Source organism: Eschrichtius robustus, chromosome 12 (assembly GCF_028021215.1).
Source record: "Eschrichtius robustus isolate mEscRob2 chromosome 12, mEscRob2.pri, whole genome shotgun sequence".
Lineage (NCBI taxonomy): Eukaryota > Metazoa > Chordata > Mammalia > Artiodactyla > Eschrichtiidae > Eschrichtius > Eschrichtius robustus.
In genome coordinates, this window is record NC_090835.1 from 24807222 (window position 1) to 24828413 (window position 21192).

The following is a 21192-nucleotide window of genomic DNA, read 5'->3' on the forward strand; positions in this document are numbered from 1 at the left end:
GTTTAATGAATTTTTTCAGATCATGACTTCCCTCCCTCTCCATTATAAATGTCTTTTTTTCTTTCTTTTTTAAAAACATTCTCTGTGGTTCTATTTAGACTTCTTATGTTTATTTCTCATCTGACACATACTCAATTTACTTTTCTAAATGGAGATAGTTGCACTTTCATTTTCTCATTATTTGAGTAATACATCCCTGTAAAAATGCAGAAAACCAAAGCTCTATTTTTTTTTTTTTTCTGCAAAAAGCTTTATTGTTTCCATTTGGTCCACATCTTGGGAGAGGGCTCCAGGGTGGCTAAAAAGCTGCCTAGTGGCTGCAGAGAGGGGCTCCTCAAAGCCTGCTGGGCTCCGGAGGCTCCTAGTGGTGCTGGAGGGCGAGCCTCAAAGAGATATTCGCCCAGCCGGCCTGCGGAGGTTAGTCACGTGGTCGCCCATCTTCTTGATGAGTTTCACCTGCTCCTCCCGGAAGCGGCTCTCCCGGAAGTCACAGAGGCGGGGGTCTGCGGGGGCAGAGCCCAGGGCAGGCAGGTCCACAAGGGCCTGGTTCAGGTTCTTCTCCACGAGCACGGCGGCTCCCACAGCGTCTTGGGTTTTACCCCACTCGTCGTGGCGAGGCTTCTGCTCTTCCTGGAAGAGAGGGCGGCCGCCGCACTGGTTTTGCATTTTCAAGACGCTCGGCGCCCTCGTGCTTCTCCTCGGCCAATTCCCGGAAAAGTGGCCCACGCTCTCCAGAGCGACCTCGTCGAAATAGGTAGGTGTAGGAGGCTCGCGGATGCATGTTGGCCAGGTGGCTGACGACGGCCTCCACCTCGGTGGAGTAATTCTGAGGAATCCGGGAGCTCGTGGTTGATCGGTAATGAGGAGTTCAGCTCAAAAAATGGTGTTGGCCGGTCCCTGTGACCGAGGATAGCGGAGCGGCTGATTCCACAGGTTGTGACTGGAAAAAAGGCTGGAGGGTGGTGGGAGGCTGGAGCAAGGGGTGTCCCTGGGTCTGTTCTGTCCAAACGCTGTTGAAGCAAAAGACAGATCCGCGGGGCCTCGGAGCACACTGTCCAAAGCCCTTCTTTAACAGCACTTTCCAGAGATAATTTCTCTGACCCTTTCTTAAGGGTTTCAGTAAATATAATTACAAATTTCTCTTTCTCTCTCTCTCTATACACGTATCTAAAGTTGTGTGTATAATATGCACATGTATTTATGTATATGAAGTTACGTATGTGTATGTGCATACACACGTATGTTTTTATAAAAATGCAGTCATACTATATAACTATAAGAAGGTGTGAGAAAAACAAAACTGTTCTTTACTAGTAACACACAGCCACGTCTATGTCTTTAAGAGGTGGCAACATTTCTTTCTGGATCAGATAACCTTTTGCTTAGCAAAATACATTCATAGGCTATTTATCAACAAAATGGTGGTCTCTGTACAAGTCCTGAAGATAGAAAATTGAAACAAGAGAATTAAATGCCACTCATTAAAAAAAAAAAAAAAAAAAAAAGGAATGTGAGAGCTCTCAGGAGCCACTGTGGAACGAGGCAGAGGGGCTCTGGAGGGAAGAGAACTAGCTAGCAAATTAGCTAGAGACAAACTAAAAGCCAGTGGCAGTTATAGAGGGGTTGAAAAAAATGATGCGCAAAATCCAATCCTTAGTGACTGTCGCTACAAAAGTGTTGTGAATCTCCCGTTCCCTGCCTCTGCCCCATCAGTCTTTTCTAAACCATCTATAGAGAAGTTCATATACTATATTATCTTTTTTCTGGGGTACTTTATGGAGTGAAGGCACTGGGATGGTGTTCAGCGTGGCCTCATACTGTCCAGAAAAGCACAAGAAGGGAGAGATTCAGAGTAGTGATGGAGAATTCAGCATGAGCTAGAAACTGGAGCCAGAGTTTGTGAGAAGATACGTAAGCTGGGACTTGAACGTGGATCCCTGTTCTTAACCACTGGAGTCCTGAGCATGGTAGCCTCCATCCTTCCCACATACTAGCCTTTATTGCCCTTAGCTATAGTCCAGTACCAATATTATTTCCCAACTAGTATTGCATCCCTAGTCATTTAGGGATTTCTTTACTCCATTTATTATTGTATCCTCACTTCATACCTGTTCTCGAATTCTCCATTACCGCTTTGATAGACTATTAGCAAATGCTGTCTCTCCCTTTTCACATCATATAGGGTAGGACCTTTTTGAGTCATTCTCATCATCATTAAAAAAGCGGTATTTGAGGACATGATTTGGTTGATGGCAGGCACAAATGTTAGAACTTTTTAAAATTAGCTAAAGGGTCTGGTACACACTGAGCCCTAAAATTAGTAACTTCTTTTTTTTTTCTTTTACTCTGTATTCAAAAAAGCTATTACCAAGAGCAGGGTAATGAATGGGGCTGAAGAAACAGAGTTTGGTTAAAAAAGAAAATAATATGGAGCTATTAGAGCCCAGATTCCCTGTTCCACTCTGCCCAGACAGTAGACTACCCTTCCCTATGCACCCCTGATAAGAGACAGGATATTTATTTTCTGGTAAAAGGACACTGTCATGCTTGCAAAGACTCAATATATTTACTCTCAGATAGCCTTCCTGGGGAAAATTCTGGAGGGTGTACTCCTATAAACAATTGGGTAGAAAACAACAAAAAAAGCAAACATGGAATTCAGGAATGGGCACTCCAACACAGGAGACTTGCAAAGGAAAAGACCTAGAATAACAGTTGAGTAGCAGGCTGAGAAGTGAAGGTCCGGAATGGAGCAAAGTGGGTGGAAAGCTCTGGGAGGGAGATCTTTAGGGAAGAAAGAAAATGGAACTGATGTGTTTGGGTAAACGGAAAATATTATTCACAGGTGTGTGGCAGAGATGTTGAACCATTTGAAAAATATGAACAAACCTCACTTAGAAAACCAGACAAAAACAGGTAAACAAACAAACCCAAGGCAATGATTGACTCCAAGGACTATGAAGGCTTGTCCAAAAAGGAAGGCATATTCATAAAATACAGGTTGGCTCAGAAGCGTCATAAAATGTGTAGATAATGTCTAAAATGGGTAAGTTAAGAAAGAATAGTATAGGCCTATTATTTATAAATATGGAAGTAAATATTAAGGAAAACATTTAGAAGAGTTGAGTGTTGGCTGTGGGGAGTTGGTCTGAAGTATGCAGAGAGGTTAGGCAGAGGAATGTAATTTTTCATTATGTCATTAAGTGTACTATTTTGCATTTAAAACCATGCACTGATACTGTTTTGATAAACATTAATTTAAAAAGTCAGACAATATATTTTTTTATACAGCATGGCCCATAAACACAACCCAGACTTCATTTGGTGTTCAACTGAGAACTTTTCAATATTGCGGGAAAACAGTCTGTTTTGGAGTCACTGAGAGATAGTACAATGATATAATATCAAGTAGACTAGACTTTGAGTGATTTAAATGGTTTTTCATGATAATTTTTAAGACAGGCAATTTTTCCTTACTCACTATGTAAGATGGGACCCTACACTAATAGAGACTAAGGTTGCCAGACTTAGCAAAAACAAGCAAGTAAGCAAGCAAGCAAACAAGCAAAAGAAAAACCAAAACAAACTAGGATGATCAGTTACATTTGAATTTCAGATAAACAATACCTTTTAAAGTGTATCTCAAATACTGCATGGGATATACTTACACTAAAATACTGTTCATTGTTTTTCTGAAACTCAAATGTAATCGGGTGTCCTGTATTTTATGTGGCAACCCTATTAGATGCTCAAAAGATAATTGTTGGGCCTCTTTTTTCTTTGGGACCCATTATGATCTGTCATCCAAGAATTATCAAAACCTGCTTGCAATCTGTCTCTATTTTCAAGCTCTATCGGCTTTTGGGATTAATGAGTTCCGTAAGGTGAGTAACCACCTATAAGTCTAGAAGAATGAGTCTATCTGTGCTCCTCTGTCATATATTTGTCTGTAACTTGACAATGGCCAAACTAATGACCTGGATGCAAAACCTTAAGGGCAAATCCAGGAACAAGTCATGGTAAACAAATCTGATGTGTGACATGGAATGACATATCTGAATAAGTTGGCATATACTTGGTAGAAGGTGGTGACCTTGTCTTAAGACTGTCAGACATAAAGTTGATCTTGTCCTTCCTTTGAACTCAGGCTCAACATCTTAATAGTCATGGCTGTTACCAATCAAGCTTTTATCCCAAGTCAGTCCATTTTTTTGGTTAGAATTTTTCCTTGGGACCTCTTTCACCTTTAATATAATTGCAGAGTAATTCATTCTTCTTCATTGGCAATTAGCTGGTCAGGGTTGGTATGCCCAGTTTTCAAATCCTTTCCAGAATTCAACTCTTCAAACAGCCTGGAAAAATCAAAGAAGCCATAAAGTGGTCAATTGCATGCCTCTGCTTTTCAATTATTTCCAGCATGGTAAAGAGTCTATCTGTAATGGACTTAGGAGTATTAAATCCTTAACTTTAAAATGTGGTGTTTTCTGGTTATCAAAGGACTTTTTCTGAAATGAAATGTATCCTGCTATAATTACTTCCCTAGCTTATGCTGCTCTTTTTTCCTCCTCCTTCCTCTCGTTTATAAAAGGCAGAATAATTTTCTCCTCATAATTCCAATCTCTTTGATTTTCCATATCTAGCCAGAATGTCAGTAAGCCTCTCTGTTAGAAGATTATTGGCTTCTAAAAGTTTTGTAGCTTCAGCAATTTTATTCCTTTCATATTTTTCAATTTAATCAGTATCAGTCATTTTATTCATCTTCTGATAATTCACCCCAAACTGTAAGATCTAAAATGGCTTGTGTGGGCTTCCCTGGTGGCACAGTGGTTAAGAATCTGCCTGCCAATGAAGGAGACACGGGTTCGAGCCCAGATCCAGGAAGATCCCACATGCTGTGAGCAACTAAGCCCATGTGCCACAACTACTGAGCCTGCGCTCTAGAGCCTGCAAGCTACAGCCCCTGAGCCCACGTGCCACAACTACTGAAGCCCGTGCACCCTAGGGCCTGCACACCACAACTAGTGAGCCCACGTGCTGCAACTGCTGAAGCCCGCATGCTCTAGGGCCCACATGCTGCAACTACTGAGCCCGCGTGCTGCAACTACTGAAGCCCATGCCCTAGAGCCTGTGCTCTGCAACAAGAGAAGCCACTGCAATGAGAAACTCGTGCACCGCAACGTAGAGTAGCCCCCGCTCGCTGCAACTAGAGAAAGCCCGCGCACAGCAACAAAGACCCAAGGCAGCCATAAATAAATAAATAAAAAGAGAAAAGAATAAAAAAAAACACTTGTAAAAAAAATAAATAAAATGGCTTGTGTTATATATATGTGTGTGTGTGTGTATGTGCACACGTGTGTGTGTTTCAAAAGTAACATGTCAGGGGAAGACAGGGTACTCGAGTAAGTTGTTGAGTTTTGTTTAAAGATTCTAAAATATTACCTTGGGCAGATCTGAAGGACGGTGAGATGTTTTGGAAAGTAGACAGTGCTAGAGAACACAACTATAGGCAGTGAATTTGTGTGTGTGTGCATGTGAGCATGCTCGTGCGAGAAACTCTAAATAAAAATAATAATCCTGGGCTTCCCTGGTGGTGCAGTGATTGGGAGTCCACCTGCCAATGCTGGGGACACGGGTTCGAGCCATGGTCTGGGAAGATCCCACATGCGGAGCAGCTAAGCTCATGCGCCACGACTACTGAGCCTGCGCTCTGGAGCCTGGGAGCCACAGCTACTGAAGCCCGTGTGCCACAACTACTGAAGCCCATATGCCTGGAGCCCGTGCTCCGCAACAAGAGAAGCCACCGCAATGAGAAGCCCACGCACCGCAACGAAGAGTACCCCCTGCTCACCGCAACTAGAGAAGGCCTGCGTGCAGCAACAAAGACCCAACTCAGCCAAAAATAAATAAATAAGTAAATAAATTAATAATAATAATAATCCTGTGGTGGAAAGAGCCATATAGATCCAAATTTGAATCCAAGCTCTATGATTTTCTGTCTGTGTCATCAAAACTGTCCCTTTAGCTCTTCTGATCCCAAATTTTCTCAAATCTAAAGTTGTAATAACAGCATCTACCATGTAGATTGGGCTCAAATGAGATGAGAGTAAAGTTTGCATCAGATCTGCCACAAACTTGTCACATAATAAAATGTAGCTATTCAGAAAGTACTTCCGCACGAAATACCATTTTTTTGGGGTCAACCCCAGATCCACCACCCCAACCTGTGTTGGCAGAAGATATCTCAGCCTCAGCATAGATAACTTGCTTCACACCTCAGTGCTTCTGGCTAGACACACAGGGCTTAGAGCTTACGAATTCTGATACTCTCTGTTCTTTCGGATATACTGCAGCACCTCATGACTTCAGTGGTGAGGAGAATTTTTTTTAAAGCATCTGCTTTCCCTGAATTAAAAAGTCCTGCATTGTGCTTTCGTTAGATTATCTGAGGAGGTTTATTGTTTTTCAAGTCTGTCTTATACTTCTATGAGCTTTTGGAAACTTTTCCATTGTAGAATATACCTCTGGGGGCTCTCTGATGCCCCAAAGAATGGAGAATGGTTAAATAAAATCATCAAATATGAAAAATAATGAAAAAAGAGATTTGTTCTATGCTAAAGGTTGATGTGCATAACGTCTGTGATTTGGAATTGTGAGAATATTTGTTGCTGCCTACCAGGCGCAAGAAGCAGTATCCTGAATTACCACGGAAGGAGACACTGGGTAGTGCAGACCTGTGGTGAGGGCAGGAAGGGTAGAAGTGTGTTCGGCAGTGACAGTGTAGTCTGGCTGAATCGCCAGGGGGTGTTATTGGTTGGTGCCCTTTAAGAGCCTTCAGTAAGTTGAAGCCAGATTTGTTTCACCTGCCTCTGAGAGACGCTATAAACAAGGTTAGGTGCTTCCAAGGAGCCATTTGCCCAGCGGCTCTTCTGCAGTTTTTATATCTCTGACATAGAAGCTACAGAGTTGGACTTCCTTGGTGGCGCAGCGGTTAAGAATCCACCTGCCAATGCAGGGGACGCGGGTTTGATCCCTGGTCTGGGAAGATCTCACATGCTGCGGAGCAACCAGGCCCTTGCGCCACAACTACTGAGCCTGAGCTCTAGAGCCCGCGTGCCACAACTACTGAAGCCCGCGTGCCTAGAGCCCGTGCTCCACAACAAGATAAGCCACCGCAATGAGAGGCCTGTGCACCGCAACAAAGAGTAAACCCCTGCTCGCTGCAACTAGAGAAAGACCGCGGGCAGCAACGAAGACCCAACACAGCCATAACTAACTAACTAAATTAATTAATTAAAAAAAAAGCTACAGAGTATTTACATGGATTTCACCTGAAAAGTGGGAACAAACAACCATGCTGGTGGGTGCTTTTGTCTTGGGGAATCCACCTGACTGTGGATGAACCTATCAGTTGCCTACAATAGACAAAGACTTGCCTTTTTTCCAAAAACAGAACTCAGATTTTACTTGGGCAGTAACGTGACTAGGCTTAGGGGTGAATCGTGATTGGTTGAAGCCATGCCTTTGCCACTCCCCATGTACTAGGGGAGTCATCGATACAGTTCTTGCTGATTAGGTGTAAATGAAAGTCAGCTGAGGCATCTTGGAAAGCAGAACTTGTGCATACCACCCTCCTCTCTTCCTGAATTGTCAATGTGATGCCAGAAGCTACAGCAGTCATCTTGTAACTATGAAGCAACAAGCATGAAGACAAAAGGACAAAAGGTAACTGTGAGAATGAAAGCTAGCAATTACCGACACTCTACTTCTTGTGTAAGCCGTGGAGAGTTGGGTTTTCTATTACATTAAGCCAAAAAGCACTCCTGATAGCCCTGTTGGTAATTGCCAGTGGAGTAGGTTTTGAGTCTTCTTGCCTTTCTTTCCTCATATAATTTTAATTTTCTTATTCCTGCTTTGGAATAACCTTCAACTCTTTTATCCATCCTTCCCGTGGTATCTATGAGGCCGCACAGTAAAATAAAAAAAGAAGCTATTGGATTCAGAAGGCTTGAATATGATTATCATCTGATTCAGGGGCATGACCATCAGTGAGGATTTGAATCTTGAAGGCTTAGTTTTCTCATCTGTAAAATGAGGGTGATGATGACAACCACTTCCACACTAATGATAATAGCCTGACATGTGTTGCTCAGTTATGAAATGCCAGGCACTGAGCCAAAGAAATTTTTGACATTATCTAAGGCTTCTCAACATGATGATGGTGTAGATAGTTAAAAACTTTCTAGTATATTGATGAGAAAACGAAAATTTATAAAAGTTAAGTTGTTCGTCTTAAGTTTTGTGATATTGAACTCATCTCTTTCAGCTATTTATTCAATATCAACGTAGCCAGCTTCCAAGGAGGCCCCCAGCGATACTGGCCTCCTGATAGTCACGCTCTGGTAATCTCCCACAGTGGCCCAGGTTACATCTGTGTGACCAAGAGCATACAGCAGAAGGAGTGGTCTGTCACTTATGAGATGAGGTTCTCTCATTCATCACTTGCTCTGGGGGGAGCTAACTGCTGGGTTGTGAGGGCCCTCAGAAGCACATAGAGCCGTCCACCTAGAAAGGCACCGAGGCTTGCCAAACCGTAGATTCTTCAGCCGCAGCAAAGCCTCAGTTGCCTGCAGCCCCAGCTGACAGCAACTTTATGAGAGACCCTGAGTCAGAGCCACGCAACTAAGCTGCTCTCAAATTCCTGACCCACAGAAACTATGAGATAATAAATGTTTGTTGTTTTAAGATGCGAAGTTAAGGGCTGATTTTCTATGGAGCAATAGACAACCAATACAGTCACCTCAGGGAGTGTTTCCCTGACTCTCCTACTTAAAATTGACTCCTTCCCCTGCTATCACAGAACTCCCCAGCCCCCTTACACTTCTTTTTTCTTAGCCTTTACCACCTAAAGCCTCTGAAGACAGGGGTTTCTTGTCTGTTTTATTTAACTCCGTGTCCTCAGCATTCAGAGTGGTTCATGGCCCATACCAAGGGCAATCAGTACTTGTGAAATGAACAAATGTCCTGCTCCACAATCTCTACTCTTAACAGTCTTCTTTTGTCTGCTTCCTGTCTCATATGCAAAATAATATATAAAGATACCTACTGGAATGTCTGTTTTTGTTTACAAATTTGAATGACCTTTTGCAGTAGGATACTACCAATTTTAAGCCATGTTTCTGTCAGTACTTATCCCTACTAAAATTCTTCTCAATCTGGAAATCAATAAAATGGAAGGAATTTTAGGTAGGATGTCTATTAGAACAAGTAGATCCCAATTCTAATTCCATCTCCACCTCTCATTTATTTGTGACCGTGAAGAACACAATTTCTTCCAACTTATTTTTTCTCACCTCTTCAGTTTCCTTTTTATTCAAACACGTCTTATTCAACTTTATCTTAGAGAAAAAACATACTCCTTTCATAGTTTCTAAAAATTGTGCCTATTTTGTCTTCACTTATATTGTAAGTTTTGCCTAATAACTTCCGATGATGATCTTAGGGGAGAATAAAGGCCAAAAGGGTTGTAATTGCTTGATCTTCTCATGGGGCCCAGAGTTAAAGGAGCCTAGACGACATACTTGGAAATTTACAAAGCTGTGTTCAGGGGCTCACACTGACCATCACAATGGAATGTGTTGAAGAGTTAAGGCCAGTGGCATCTACCCAAGGCTTTGATCTGGAGTAATTGCTAATTTAATGAGGCTTTTAGGTTGAAGGCATTATCTTGCCCAACAAAGTCTTTTCTATGGAAGAGGGTGGAGTAAAGTGTGATGTGGCAGTAGAGTTTAACCCCCACTAGCAGTTTGGGAAAGAATTATTCAGAACATACTTCTCGGCTGCTCAATACCAGCTATTCTTTGTCATCTATTCTTTGTTCTAAGAAGTTTTGATAATATTTGGGTCATTCTCTGCTCTTGTTAATATTCAGCACTTCTGTTTTAGTTTATACCCTTCATGTTTCTCAAAGTAACTTTGGTCAAATTTTGTGTTAATGGCTATCTCGCATCTTTCAGTATTTATCTGGGTCTTTCTCCCCATCTCTTTCTCTGTCCCTTTCTCATTCTGTATCTTAGGAAGTTTTGATTGAAAATAAGAACATCTCAATTCAAGCTTTCAGAAAATATGGAGAGTTTACAGGGTGACATAAGTGAAAAAGTCTGAAGATAGAGCTTCAGATGTGGTGGGATTCACAATTTTATGATGTTACTAGATATCTAGGTACTTTTCTCTGGGATTTCCTTGATTCTGTCCTCTTCCAGGTGTCAGCTTCATCCTATTATTGGTTTCCTTATGGTTGTAAAAATTGCTACTGTCACTCAGGTTCCCACTTCAGCAAACCGTACATCCAGAAAAAGAATATTCACCTGTTTTCTTGGGTTCCAAGTTACAACACGAGGATCTGAAATAGTTTAGTTTACATGCCAGGAAGAGGCTACTGGTTGACCTCTAATATCTATTCTCCTTTTTTTTCCTAGTAACATAATTTTAGCTGGGCACATTTATGCCTGAAAAAAAGCCCTATGTTTTCCACCTTCCTTTGCTGCTAGTGTAACTATGTGACTGAGTTCTAGCCAATGAGATGTAAGCAAAGTTACTGTGTACAGTTTTCGTGTTTTTCCCCTAAAGTAAAGAAGAGGAAACATGGGAGCTTTCTAGTTGTAAGCAATCTTGGAAGTATGCATATAAGAGCAGGACTTTAGGACTAGAAGAGCAACAAGGTAGAAGGAGCTCGGGCCCCTGCTGCCTCCACAGAGCAGAGTCATCATCCCAGCTTGAGTTTTATCTGATAGAGAAATAAACCTTGATCTTGTTTAAGTCACTGTTAATTTTGAGCCTCTGTCCCATTTACAGTCACATCCTTTTAAAAACATCTACCTAATCCTGAAGCAATCACTGATCTGAAGGGTGGAATGCATGGATTGGTTCAGCTGAGGTCACTCGCTCCCCTGCTGGAGTTTTGGGTGGAGTCAGCTTCCCGGAACCATGTGGATCTCCAGATGCAAATCGAAGGCTGCTCAGAAAGGAGAGGGAGGAAGCATGGGAAACGACCACCAATTGTCCAGTAAGCTTTAGTTTCCTTTCTCTATCTCTGTTTATTTTGGTTGTAGCTCTCATGACTAATTTGCTTGCAACTCAGGGACTGTTGTTGGCTTTAAGCAGTCCAAACAGATAAATAAACAGCAAAACCAGGAGGTTGCTACATCTTAGAAAATGGTGGTACTCAAATGATGGTTTGGTGACCGTTGTGAAGGGCATGGCTGCTCCTTTGGAAGGATGAGGGAAGATTGAGATGCATGCTTTCCTTTGATTTTAGTGGGGTTTTTTTAGTTTTTTTTTTGTGAGTAGACGCTGTGTCTTCATCACGAAGAGTATGCTCAATACTTGTTTGTCACTTGAATGTGTTTAATCACTGCAGCACTGAGAATTAAATAGCCTTTCCAAAGTGGATCCTGAATGTGCCATTAACCAAGAAAAATAAGGGTAAGAAATAGATTGTAAAAATATGGAAATAACTCTTACGAAAGGAGAATAAATTTCCCCAATGGCACAAAAGAATAAGTTTTAGGATACATGAATAATAGCACATAGTTATATTTAACACATTTATGGAGAGGAATCAGAAATAGGGAGAGAAAAATCTTAGAGTAGATATTCCCCAAGTTTACCTGCTTACATTTAATTTCATGGTTTGCTTGTTCATCTGGAAATTCATGGATGGGGATTCAGTATTTAACGTGCTGAGAATGTGTTTTCAATGTGTATTCCAGGGAATGGGGGTAGGGGTGGGGTGAGCTGCAAGGCAGTTCACTTTTCTGCTTGTCCACATACATCCTGAAGAGACCCATTTCACAGATTGAAGTCAGTTGCCACCAAGTATCATTGTTTACCCTTACAGTTTCCCCTGTGCAAAAAATAAGGTTTTTTTGGATTTCACAAGACATTGCCCCTAGACTTTTTGAATAGAGTTAAAAATCGATTTATCTTTAATAGAGCTGAAAATCTGTATTACAAATACATTAAAGTCAGCGGCAGAAGTCCCCCAAAGTACTCTGTCAAGGAGGATGGAGCAAAAGCAAGAGTGCAGAAAAACCACCAGTAGATAATGAGGAAATTGCTGTGAAGGTACTTGTGTTTACATTTGCAAAAGAGCTCCAGCTATGTACATTGTTTCAACTAAATTTTTTATAATATGTCACCTTAGGCTGTATCAGACATCAGTCAAAGCACGGAGCTTTTGCTCAGTGTCTCTCTTTCCACTGTTGTATGAACAATGTGCTTCAAAAACTTGTCTAAACAAGGTTTTTTGCTGCTGCAGGCAGCAGCAATGACTGCCGGGATATCATACTAGAAAAGGCGGGGCGGGGGGGGAGTAGTTTAGCAATTGCATGGTTCCACCGTATGCAAATGCCTGGCCTGGATTAAACATGGACTTGGTGCGCATTGACTCTGGCTGCTGTTGGATGTATTTGCCTGGGTTATTGATCTACAAGTATGGGTACCACTCGTCTTTAATGACTTGCTGGGATCATATGGTGAAAGTGATAGCTTCATTTGGGCTGAGCTGACAGCCACAGGTATACAGCCCTCAGCTCTGGTGGTTTTTACAGATTTCAGGGAACAACTTCTGGTCTTGGTTAGGTGGCCTGCCGAGGGCAATGTTCATTCTAAATGTTCCCAGAAAATCAGATAGAGCTTTTCCTCGTTGTGGTGAGTCATTGCCAACCATATAACAAAGACCACTTAAGTGGGTAACTCCTCTGCTCTGAGCCTGCACAGAGACTTGTGGTGGGACCTTTTGGCTCGGAATCAGATGGAGAATGTTCTGTATCTCTTTGCGGCTATTGAGGGGCTGGTGCCTGACCGTGATCTGGGGGACCGGGATGGTCATTAATGGACAGCGTAACATTCTGGGAGGGAGTGGGATAAATTGAGGGGGAGTGGAACACAGACTTCATGAGTCTAGAGAGCTCAAAATATTTTCAAGGACTGTGGGCATGGGCTACAACTCGTGATTTATAATGGAACTGAAATTAATGTTTGAGTACCTCTTAAGTCTGGGCAAAGAAAGCTCTTGACTTTGATGCAGGAAACTGACACCTGGAAGGAGTCCCTGACTGCTGAGTTATCCTTGGTCCCAACTGAGTTAAGCTCTGCAGGAAAACAATTCTTTAATGTTGGTGGAAGATGCAGCACTGTCTATTCTAGAGACCATGGTGATGGGGCTGGGGGGCAGCTGCAGTTAACTCCCCGTCAGGGTCATCAGGGTCATGGTCCTCTAAAGCTGGAGTTTCTAAATTCTTTTGATCTTCAGAATCCCCTGGAGAGCTTTAAGCATACTGATTCTTAGGTCCACCTTGACTTACTGAATGGGAGACTTTGGTGTGGGCCTGAGATAAAATCTTTGAAAATAATCTCTGCAGAAAGTTTTGAGGATTGGACAGAATTAAGAACTGCCTTGAGCAGTGTTGCATCGTGGTAAATAAAGTGTGGAGACTTTGAGTCAGGCTGTATAGGGTTAATCTCTGCATTGCAACTTCTCAGCTGTGAGCCTAGACTAGTAACTTCTCTGTACTTCAGTGCTGTTACCTGTTATACGGGGGTAATGATGGTACTTCCCCACTGAGCATGAGTGAGGATTAGTGTGGGAAGAACTCAGCATAATGTGTGGCATGCAGTCCATACTCTATATAAGTTAACTTATTATTAGCTATTAGGGCAATGTTAGTCTTTAAGAGCCAAATCTATTCATACGTTCTCCCTTCGTCAAAGACCAGAACAACGATAGTCATGATAATAGTTAAGAGTTATTGAGTATTTACTGTGTGCCAGAAAGCACAAGGTTCTTTCCAATAATTATCCCATCTCGTTATCACATCTACTCCGTAAAGTAGGCAGTATTAGTATCTCTACTGTTTAAAAGAGGAATCTGATATGCAGAAAAGTGAGATCCTATGCCCAGAGCCCGTTCTTTATAGCTAGTGAGTGACAGTGCTGGGATTTGAACCCTGGACCATCTAACCCCAAAGCCCTTGTACCTAATAAGTTCTACCTTCTGCTGCTGCTGTACCTGCCATGGACCTCTACTTTAGATGAAAAAATTCTAGAACTGTAAAAAAAACTCATGTTCCCTCAATACTTTTTGCTGTCTTCTGTGTTTTGTACTAGCCACAAACTTGTTTAATAAAGTCTTACGTTTTTAGGGTATTGAATGCTTTTTCAAGTGTCAAACACCTTCTTCCTCTCTGCTGAGAATCACCGTCCTTGAACATGGTTTATCTGCTTCACACAACCATGCCCTTGGATAAACTGATTTACTGTTTCTCCTGTACAAACGCTGTGAGCATCTTAAGGACAATGAGGGTGTTTGTGGTCCTTCTTTTGCCTCCCTCATGGCCCAGCCCAGTGCTGGTAAAATAAGATGTCATGGGCCAATGCTCAAAGGGTCCTTCACTGAAAACAAGCTGACCAAGTTTGGGTTCATTTAGGACTTTTCTCTCTGAAATGTCTCCATTGGAAGTTGAGACTGTATTCCCTGCTCTGGAACACTTAAGTTTTCTTATTCTCAGCTCTATATCCATGGTCTATGTTAGGGAGCCTTAAAAAGATCCAAAAGAATTGAAATCAAGACCTTGAAGAGATATCTGTACTCCCATATTCATGGGAGCATTATTCACAATGGCCAAAAGTAGACACAACCTAAATCCTTATCACAGATGAACAGATGATGAAAATGTGGTATATACAAACAATGGACAGAAGGGCAAATACTGTGTGCTTCTACTTGTATGAGGGATATGAACTAGTCAAACACATAGAAGCAGAGAGTAGAATGGTGGTTGCCAGGGGCTGGGCGAAAGCAGAATGGGGAGTTATAGTTCAACAGGTATAAAATTACAGTTATGCAAGATGAATAAGTTCTAGAGATCTGCTGTGTAACATTGTGCCTATAGTTACCAATACTGTGGTGTACCGTTAAAAATTTAAGAGAGTTGGTCTCATATTGAGTGTTCTTACCACAATTAAAAACAAGAGGGCTACTCACATAAAATGGGAGCGAAACTGCCTTACCTGTCTGGTTTGGTCTGCCTCTCATTTGCCTTGGTCTTTCCTGAAGGTGACCCTTTATTGCTCTCTCATGTCAATATCCTCTTTACCTGTAGACATTTTACAATCTCTTTTGTGTCAGGGAGTAGTCAGATAGGCCTTCTATATAGTCTCATAGTGCTCTGTATTTTCCTTTTTAGCACTCCTCACCATTTTTCAAAGCATACTTATCTGTGTCTTGACTCATGTCTCTACCCCCAGACTGCAGCACCTGTGTCTGTTTTGCACAGGATAGTATCCCCAGTACCTATCAGAGTGCCTGGCACTCAAAAAATATTTGCTGAATGAATAGATGGATTTATTATTCATATATTTGTGAAAAACAAGCGTGGAGAGAAATACAACTCAAATGGACTCAATCACAAAAAGGGAATTACTAGCTCATATAATTGAAAATTCAGGGGGTAGATTCCTGAATGGAGGCAGGAGGCAAATGCTCAAACAGTGAGGATCTAAATCTCCATCTCTCAGCTCTGCCTCTCTCTGTTATCCTCATGCTTAGACAGCCCGTTACCTTATGGTGAATAGACTGCAACCAGCTGCAGCAGAGTATCCTCACAATTTTGTCATCTCAGTGTAAAAAGCCTCCTTTTTCTCAATTCTTCCATCAGAAGTCCCAGACTTGAATGTTATTGGCCCAACTTGGGTACATGCTCGTGTCCTGGACCAATCACTGTTGCCTGGAGGGAGGGTCATGTGAGTTGTCCAGGCTTTGGTCGTGCCCATCCCAGGATCAAGGGAGGGTGCGCTCAGCCCCACCAGCACTGTGTGTTCTGAGAGTCTGGGAGGCTGTTTTCCCCCTTGCTGGGACCCAGGTGTTATCTCTGGAAAGAAGAAGATGGGGTGCTGGATAGACAAAACTCATGGTTATTCACTGTGGTGCCAACCTATCTCTAAGTCTGATGAGTGTCCCTGAAGTTAAGAAGTAGAAAAGGTCTTAGAAAGAAGAGCTCATTGACTAAAAGAACTCACTAGATCACCAGGTGAGGCCCTCAATGGCAAAATCCAAAGTAAAGGCAGAAATTACCTGTACCAGCTTACTCTTCACTTCTTTCCTAATAAGAACCTCACTCTGGTTGTGAGCTGTGGTTTATTATGGTGAAGGGAAGTACACTGAACTGGGAGGAGTACACTTTATGAAAGACAGTGCAGGATGGAACGGGGCTTAACCAACACAAGGATTTGTAGACGTGTGCTTCCTTCAGTGGGAATTGAAATGCCTCCTTCCACCCACATCTCACCAAGTCAACCAGGTTTTCTAGGATTCTGTGTGTCCTGTTAGCTTGTTTTCATTATGTCACTCCAGGGACCCCAAGAAGGGTCCAAGTGATGGGAGGTGGCCCAGCTCTCTACATTTAGGCTTTAACTTCCTAGTGAAATTCTCTTGACTAATATATTTATCTATAACCTGGAATGACAAGCAGTTGACTTTCATTTTTGGCTCAGTAATCATTCATCTTCTTAATGCCATCGGCTTTTTTTCTGGAGAATTATCCCTCCTCCATTGGATGTGGGCTTCCATGTACCTCTCTCCTGCTGCAGAAACCAAGGGGTGAGGAGAGGAGAGCAGATTCCACCTCCACCTGTTCTCTGAAAGAGGCAGCAACTCGATGTGTGACTTGAGTTCAGCCAATCAGATGCCCTCTCCTGGGGCTTAAATCTCTAAGTAGTGATACAAGCATAAGCAAAGTGTTTGGAGGAATTTTCACGGCCACTGTTGGCAATGGCATCGATAAGAGTGGTATCACCTGCAATATTCTGGCTAGACTATTTCTGAAGAGAGAGAGTTGCTGTGCTTCCTGTTTCTAGCAAATCAGCCCCTGGAGCCCTTGCCATCACCAAACCCCACGTTCCAGCTGCCCCCTGGAACTGAGCCATTTACATGCTTCCAACGAATCCTTCTCACTAAAGATCATCGCAGTTGGTTTATCTTCCTTGCAGCCAGGGATCCTAACTGATGCCTTTGTTTTTTTAAAAAAAATTTCTTTGACTGTATTTTATAGGTAAGGAATTCTAATTACAAATTCATCCACTTTCTAGAAAAGATTAGACCTTAGGGTAAAGCCACTGGGCTGGGAGTCAGGAGCACTAAATTTAACCCCCAGTGCTCTAGCCATTTAGCTATAGGATTTCAGTGAGTCATTTAATGTCCATCTCAGTTTCTTCACCTATAAAATGGGAGTAGGATAATTTTCTTTCTTTCTTTCTTTTTTTTTTTTAGTTTGTCCTATTACATGACTAAAATCTGGGGATTTGTGTCTTACAGTAGTTAGCATTACCATAACTAATACATGTTAGGTATGTTATAGTTACTCAAAGAGAGAAACTGATCTATAAAACGAATTACTTACACAATATGCTTACTGTAGAAGTCAATGCAGTTGGAGAATTGGGATTACTACCAAAGTTAGAGAGCAGTGTCAAAGAGGCCAGCTGGGACCTCAGGCAGAGCTTCATATTGTTTAATGTCTTCGTAGATTCATCATGATACAGGTTCTGGCTCTCTATATGGTGGGTTCAAAGTTAACTTTGCTCTGGTGACCTAACTCACATTAGCCAAATTCGTTAACAGATGATTTATAAAGCCTGATGCCAATATATTCATGTACTGTGACACCTGTACCTGTTATACTGGTCTGAGTACCCAGGGTAACTCCAAGAAACATATTTACCAATCCTACCTTTTGATTCTTTTTCCCCCCCAGATGCTATGAAGACCACAATTCCGTTAACATAATTATTTTAAATAGTCAACTTATAGTACAAATGAGCAGATAAATGTTACATCATTATCTCCCTGCAGATATATCTGACTCACTTAGTAGATAGAGGCTTGGAAGGGATTTATTTTGAAATCATTTCTTTAAATTTTATTTTTTTATACAGCAGGTTCTTATTAGTTATCTATTTTATGCATGTTAGTGTATACATGTCAATCTCAATCTCCCAGTTCATTCCACCACCACCACCCACCCCCGCTTTCACAAAAATTTTCTGCTCATGGGGATGTTGTGAGTGCCAGTGAGAGTGTGTCGCAGAGCACTGAGAAGGAAGAATACCATATAAACTATAAATATGAGATAGAATTATGTGGATCGTCCATGAGTGGATGAATTTGATTGAATTCTTCAGAGTTGCAACTTTATTCTACCTCTCCTCAGCACATGCTAATTACTGACATTGGGATTCATGTATTCATTCCAGAGACTTTTATTAAGTGCCCACTATGTGCCAGGCACCAGTTTCTAATTAGCATTTTTATAAGGAATTTATCATTTGCTGCGTGGCTGGCATCTTCTTCCACGTCTACGGAATACACTATTCAGATCTCCATGCCTGCAGGATGAAATCATTGACTAGTTTCCAGGTGTTCTTCCTCCTTTGCCAAGTCACCTTTTTCCTCCTGAGAAAGCACTGATGAAACAAGGGCCATCAGGAAGCATCCTTTCTTTCCTGCAGTGTCTTCGCTTTACCCAACGAAAAAAGTTTCAGCTAGGTACGTCTTGGTGCCGAATTCTACCCCCTGCCCCCCAGCAGTTTCTCAAGGTGTCCATGCTGGCTGGGGGAGAGGACCCTGATTAGCTAGCATTAAGACTTTCATGTCAGTAAGGGCTGGCAGAACAAGCAAGGGGGCAGATGATAATTTAGAGCATCAACCTCAGCTAGCACTGCTTTTTGGGGAAAAAAAAAAAGAAAGGAAACATAAATAACAATATCATAAACACTTTGGCAAATAGAAGAAGGCACAATGCCGTAAGAACTGTTCTCAACTAATGAAATATTTTTTTCCGACAAAAAATCATCAAAAAGTAAAGAAAAAAGGTGAGGTCTTCAGTTCAATAAATGAGTACAATGCACAAGTCTTGAAATGAAATTTATTTGATATGCATTGAAAGCTACATTGTGTGATCAGCAGGGCAGAATTTCAGAAGGTGGTTGCAGTTAACAGTGATGACTTGGAAAGCTTGGCAAGTGGGGTTTATCTGGAACAGGCTAAGGATCACTTATTCTTGTATTTTAGGGGAAGAAGGGGTCTAAGTAGACCTTTCTTCCCCTAAAATAGAATCAATTTTGCTGGGAGATTTACTTGTCGGCCTTAATGGAACTACAAAATTATGCTGTCTCTAAGTGCTAATATCTAGCTCATTCTTCTGATTTTGGGGGTGAGAGCTGAGGTGAAAAGCCATTGTTTATGTCGATTATTTATAATTCTTAAGCGAACACAAAGAAGGGAAAGTTTCGCTGCTGCCTAATTATTCACAGTGATTCAGTATTTCTGGAGCGCCAGCTCTACCAGTGGCACATGAGAGTGGGCCCAAAAGCTTGTGTTGAGAGGGGCCTTTTACCTTTGTTCCACGAGGCTGATTGTTTTAATGAAAGGTGGACAAACCTCCCTCTGCTGGGACTGGCTTCCGTTTACCACTTGCAAGCCTTTGCAAGAGGTGACACGTCGGAATGTGGATTCACAAAATGTGGGAACTGAAAGGGACCTTGGAGATCATCACATATAGCGCCCACCCACCCCGCCCCACATGCTTTTTCCCCAAAAACTACAAGCTGGAGGACCTAAGTGAGTCCTAAGCTGGTGACAAATGTCATACTGGAATCGAAGACTTTGAGAATTTCAAAATCCTTCCTGTAGCCATGTTGTCTCTCCATTTCTGAAAAACAGAACCATTTGAAGATATAGCACAGTTTAAATACCAGGTTATGGTGGCTTTATCAATCTATGAGGTTGGGTCTTTGCATCCCCTTTCTTAGGGATTATCTTGTTCCTTTTAAATAGATTGCTTTCTAAGGTAGTATGGAGTGGAGGGAGGGAGAAGCAAATGTCATTTTCCAGAAAACATCTTCTGTGAGAGCAAACAGAGAAGAGAGTACTGGAGAGTGTGAGAGATTCAGCTTCCTGAGAGAGGCTCAGTGGGCTTGATGACCTTGATGTTCATGCTATAGTTGTTATGGCAACAGGAAAGTGAAATGCTGGTTGCTAAGGGACACTGAACTCAAGCAGTCTCCATCATTACTGGTCATTCCACTCTGGAATTCAGAAATCTACCCAAAGCTAGGATGAGTCAGCAAAACAAATTTTTAAAGATGGAGCTAAAATCTGGCTATATTTAGTAGTATTTCTTCTTGAAGAAAGTCCCAAGATTTGGTAATGGTTGGGGCAATTGTTTTATTTTTATTTTAAATATTTAATTAATTTATTTATTTGGTTGTGCCGGGTCTTGGTTGCAGCAGGCGGGCTCCTTAGTTGCAGCTCACTGACTCCTTAGTTGTGGCATGTGTGCTCCTTAGTTGCAGCTCGCCGGCTCCTTAGTTGTGGCACGTGTGCGCCTCAGTTGCAGCTCACGGGCTACTTAGTTGCAGCTCGCCGGCTCCTTAGTTGTGGCATGCATGTGAGATTAGTTCTCTGACCAGGGATTGAACCCAGGCCCCCCTGCGTTGGGAGCGTGGAGTCTTAACCACTGCGCCACCAGGGAAGTCCCAGGGCAATTGGTTTAAAAGTCTCAGATGACTTAAATGTGGTAAAATCTTCCAAATGGGAGGTACACTCATGTGGCCATGTCTGCAAACCTCCGCAGGCACCACGCCACCGTTTCATTTACAAACAGATGAGTTTTGAAACAGGTAATATATTCACAGTGTCAATCTTTGCCTTGAGAAAGGTCAACGTAATTAGTGAAGAGAAAGCTCAGGCTGTACCAGAAAATGACTAGTGAGTCATTGAGTGGAATGTCGCCCTGTACCGTCTTGGGGGAACTGTCAGTGACATCAATGTCCATTTTCCCGAGTGATGACCCTCACTCTTCCTCACAAAATTCACAGTGCGCAGAGGATACTTTGTTGACCAAATAATGCTGGGAAACAGTGACCACAATAGAATCAACTGCCCTTGTGTTGTGATGCTCGGGATAGAGACTACATGCATGAGTCGGGGGAGATGTTCTCTCTCCATCTGGTACACTGTAGGCACTCAATATATATTTGGTAACAATTGGGTGGATGACAGGAAGGGCAGACTACTGTATACAATGCAGCCTGTGGATGAGCATTTTTGGATACATGCAGAGATATATAAAAAAT

The 21192-nt window shown here is 42.1% G+C and overlaps 1 pseudogene; it reads right to left on the bottom strand.

Annotated features, from left to right (window-relative positions):
• Positions 1-384: 384 nt before the first annotated feature.
• On the bottom strand, positions 385-20891 carry LOC137774003 (ferritin light chain pseudogene; annotated as a pseudogene).
• Between the last annotated feature and the right edge of the window lie 301 nt (positions 20892-21192).